This window comes from Salvelinus sp. IW2-2015, unplaced genomic scaffold (assembly GCF_002910315.2).
Source record: "Salvelinus sp. IW2-2015 unplaced genomic scaffold, ASM291031v2 Un_scaffold3330, whole genome shotgun sequence".
NCBI lineage: Eukaryota > Metazoa > Chordata > Actinopteri > Salmoniformes > Salmonidae > Salvelinus > Salvelinus sp. IW2-2015.
In genome coordinates, this window is record NW_019944614.1 from 38,037 (window position 1) to 43,229 (window position 5,193).

Sequence of the window (5,193 nt, forward strand, 5' to 3'; positions counted from 1 at the left end):
GAAATTGCTCCCAAGGATAAACAGATTTTTTTCTGAGGTCTTGGCTGATTTCTTCTATTTCTCTTCCATGATGTCAGCAAAGAGGCACTGAGTTGAAGGTAGGCCTTGAAATACATCCAAAGGTACACCTCCAATTGACTCAATTGATAGCCCAAGTTCACTAGCCTATCAGAAACTTCTAAATCCATGACATAATTTTCTGGAATTTCCCAAGCTGTTTAAAGGCACAGTCAACTTAGGTATGTAACTACCAGACTACCATACTACTGTACACACAGCCAGCCTGATCTCACCAGACTACCATACTACTGTACACACAGCCAGGCTGATCTAACCAGCCTACCATACTACTGGCTGATCTAACCAGCCTATCATACTACTGGCTGATCTCACCAGACTACCATACAAAGGTAGTTCATAATTTCTGTATGCTTGTGAGATCCTGTGTCCAAGAGTACAAGGAGTGGAATGTTAGCACAAACAGACTGGTACCCAGGCTAATCTTATCCTTCTTCATTTAATCTAGAAGAAAACAGAAGGGGTACATTGGGGCCTGTTGCCACGGTAACAGTGTTTGTTTACGTCATGAGCCCATTTAGCTGGTGTCACAGTGAAATAGAACCCCCTGGAAACGAACKCTTCCACACAGACTCTCCATTCATTCCACTCTTTCCCTTCTTCCCCCCTCCATCCCTCCCCGATCCCTCTGTCTCTCTTCTCAATGGAGCCACGGGACGCCCTCTATACACCAGATACAGGAAGGAGGGAGGCAGAGAGCTGTACATCTTTTACCAATGACCTCACTACATTTCTAAAAATATTTATTCAGTCGTGATGAGCAGTATTGAGTCATTTGACAAGTGTTGTCTCTTGTTTATATTTATGTTCTGGTTCTAGGAAAGACTTATGGCAGACCAGAGGCACCTGACCTTTGTGAACTATGCCAGCTGCAGGACAATCACACTATTCAGACTCTCTCTCCTGAGCTCTGGAAACATCATCTCTCATCATGTGAGCCAGCTCCTTTGGAGAGAGAAAGACACAGAGAGAGAGGGAGAAAGACACAGAGAGAGAGACATAGAGAAAGAGAGAAAGACACAGAGAGAGAGGGAGAAAGACACAGAGAGAGAGACAGAGGGGGCGGAGAGAGAAAGAGACAGAGAAAGAGAGAGACAGAGTGAAAGAGAGAGAGAGAGAGAGAGAAAAAGACACAGAGAGAGCGAGAGACAGTGGGAGAGAGAGAGAGACAGAGTGAACGAGAGAGAGAGAGAGAGGAAATAGACCACAGAGAGAGAGAGACAGTGGGAGAGAGAGAGAGAGAGAGAACAGAGTGGGAGACAGGGAGGAGAGAGACAGAGAGAGAGAGCAGCAGAGAGACAGAGGAGAGACAGAGAGAGAGAGAGAGAAATAGACACAGAGAGAGAGAGAGAAAGAGAGAGAGAGAGACAGAGAGAGAGAACAGAGAGAGAGACAGAGAGAGACAGAGAGAGAGAGAGAGAAATAGACACAGAGAGAGAGAGAGAGAGAGAGAGAGAGAGACAGAGTGGGAGACAGGGGGAGGGAGCCAGAGGGGGGGAGAGAATGACCTTCAATCGCTCACCAACTCACACAGTCACCAAGGCTGCTCCACTGAACCTTGGTGTGGTGTGTGTGTGTGTGTGTGTGTGTTGGTGTGTGTGTGTGTGTGTGTGTGTGTGTGTGTGTGTGTGTGTGTGTGTGTGTGTGTGTGTGTGTGTGTGTGTGTGTGTGTGTGTGTGTGTGTGTGGTGTGTGTGTGTGTGTGTGTGTGTGTGTGCGTGCGTGGTACCAGTGAGAAAATTTGTAGACAGCTATGCCTCCAGAAATAGGGAGGAAGGGAGAAATGGCAAGATTAAGAGGAGGCGAGAAAAGGAAAGTGAGAACTTGGAGAGAGTATTAAGGGTGACTGTGAACTGAGGAGTCTTCAACTAGAAAGAACAGAGAACAGAGAGAACGAGACAGAGACAGAGACACAGAGAGAGAGAGACAGAGAGAGATGGAATGCAGAATTAACACAAACTAAAGGAAGCCAGGACGTTAAACGACAGGTGAGACAAAAATTATCTACTTTTATCTTGTTTGTTGTTGTTGTCGTTGTTTGTTGTTGTTGTGAACACTGAACTACTATGCTTGATGCCAGGCACTCGCAAAGGTAACATGTTGATCGTTGTTTTAGTATGAATACAACTTCAGACATAATGGTCAGACGCCTTAAGACAAAGTCAGTCATAATCTGTGCGCGACCTTAACCCGACCTTAACCCAACAGTAGCGATACAACCTAACACCAACACCTACACAACCTAGCACCTTAACCCAACACTAGGACCTTAACCCAACACCTAGCGACCTTAACCCCAACACTAGGACCTAACCCAACACCTAGCGACCTAACCCAACACCTAGCGACTTAACCCAACACCTAGCGACCTTTAACCCAACACCTAGCCACTTAACCCAACACCTAGCCACCTTAACCAACACCTAGCCACTTAACCCAACACCGTAGCGACCTTACACACTGCTTAACCCAACACTAGCGACCTAACCCAACACCTAGCGACCTAACCCACACCTAGGCGACCTTAACCCAACACCTAGCACCTTTAACCAACACCTAGCCACCTTAACCCAACACCTAGCGACCTTAACCAACACTAGCGACCTAACCCACACCTAGCGACCATAACCAACACCTAGCGACCATAAACCCAACACCTAGCGAGCTAACCGCAACACCTAAGCGACCTTAACCAACACTAGCGACCTTAACCAACACTAGAGAACTTAACCCAACACCGTAGCGACCTTAACCCAACACCTAGCCACCTTAACCCAACACACTAGCCACCTTACCCAACACCTAGCCACCTTAACCACACCTAGCGACCTTAACCCAACACCTAGCGACCTTAACCAACACCTAGCCACCTAACCACCTAGCGACCTTAACCCAACACCTAGCCACCTTAACCCAACACCTAGCGACCTTAAACCCAACACCTACGACCTTAACCGCAACACCTAGCGACCTTAACCCAACAACCTAGCGACCTTAACCCAACACCTAGCGACCTTAACCCAACACCTAGCACCTTAAACCCATCATCATAGCGACCCTTCACCCAACACTAGCGACCTTAACCCAAAACTAGCGACCATAACCCAACACCTAGCGACCAATAACCCAACACCTAGCGACCTTAACCCAACACCTAGCCACCTTAACCCAACACCTAGCCACCTTAACCCAACACCTAGCCGACCTTAACCCAACACCTAGCGACCTTAACCCAACACCTAAGCCACCTTAACCCAACACCTAGCGACCTTAACCCAACACCTAGCGACCTTAACCCAACACCTAGCCGACCTTAACCCAACACCTAGCCACCTTAAACCAACACCTAGCGACCTTAACCCAACACCTAGCGACCTTAACCAAAACCTAGCGACCATAACCCAACACCTAGCACCATAACCCAACACTAGCGACTTAACAGACACCTAGCCACTTAACCCAACACCTAGCCACCTTCCCAACACCTAGCGACCTTCACCCAACACCTAGCGACCTTAACCCAACACCTAGCGACCTTAACCCAACACTAGGACCTTAACCAACACCTAGCGCCTTAACCCAACACCTAGCGACCTTAACCCAACACCTAGCCAACCTTAACCCAACACCTAGCCACCTTACCCAACACCTAGCCACTTAACCCAACAGCCTAGGCCACCTTAACCAACCAACTAGCCCCTTAACCCAACACCTAGCCGACCTTTACCCCAACACCTAGCGACCTTAAACCGCACAACCCTAGCGACCTCATCAAGAGGTTCAGTCCTATCTTGGTGTGACAGTTAAGGTGTAGTTGCACTATAATAATACACTACTTTAGACCAGAGCCCTATGCCCTATCCCCTATATAGTGCACTACTTTAGACCAGGGCCTAGGGAATATTGTGCATTTGGGACATGACCAGTAGAAACATCCCCTGAATTGGTGATGCAGTATCACTGTTGCCCCAGTAGGTGTGTCAGTCTGGGTAATGTTATAATGGATGAATAGGTGTCTTCAGGCCTGTCCTAGCAAACGTTAGCATTTACACAGCACTATTCACCTAGCTAGCATTAAACACATTGCACAAAAGGGTGTCTCTCTTCTCCTCTCTTCTTCTTCTCTCTGCTCTCTCTCTCTCTCTCTTCTGCTCTCTTCTCTCTCACACACACAAAACACACAACACACACACACACACACACACCACACACACGCACACACCACACCAGCACACACACAACACACACACAACACACAAACCCACACACACACCACACACAACACACACACAAAAGATGTCAGTCTTTAAACTTTACAACAGACTGAAAACATACAAACATTAATAAATACCTGTTCTTCCAATCTCCATGGAAACTAAGGCTGGTCAGGTTGTCCTGCATGTCTCCATGGCAACGTGATTGATTTTGGGTACGTTAGTTTGTCAAACAAATTATTTTGAATGCATTTCTGAATGAAGTGGTTTTAACGGAAGCTTTCACACAAATTTAAACATGATATGAGGATGATGTGAAATTATAATTAACACAAACATGCACAATTGATATTGATATAGTTTGTAGAAAAAATATGGTGAATTCTGTAAGTAAGCTTTTCTCTGTACCTTTTACACCTGTTGTATCCTGAGCTCGTGTAATTAAAAAAATTAAGAATTTTATTTTATTTGTTATCCAAGTGTAGATGACATGTATTGTTCCAACCTCTAGGCGGCGATGTTGAGCTGTGTTGTTTTTGGGACTGAGCGTCACCGGCTTCGTGGCGATGTAGCCCTAGGTACAGAGTCTAGGATCAGTTTCCCCTCCCCCAATCTTAACTTTAAACATGATTGGAGGGAAAAGGAAAAAGGAAAGGGGGAAACCTAGTCAGTTGTACAACTGAATGCATTCAACTGAAATGTGTCTTCCACATTTAACCCAACCCCTCTGAATCAGGAGGGTTCACCCCTCCAGTCCCAGGCTGATCAGTGGTGAGAACCACCGGTGGTAGCCTAGGGGCATGGGTACCAAAACTTGATCTGAGGCCATTGAAAAGGCTTTACACTATGTGTATTTAACTTCAAAGTTTAAATGGCCTAGTGAAGTCAAAAACGATATATAT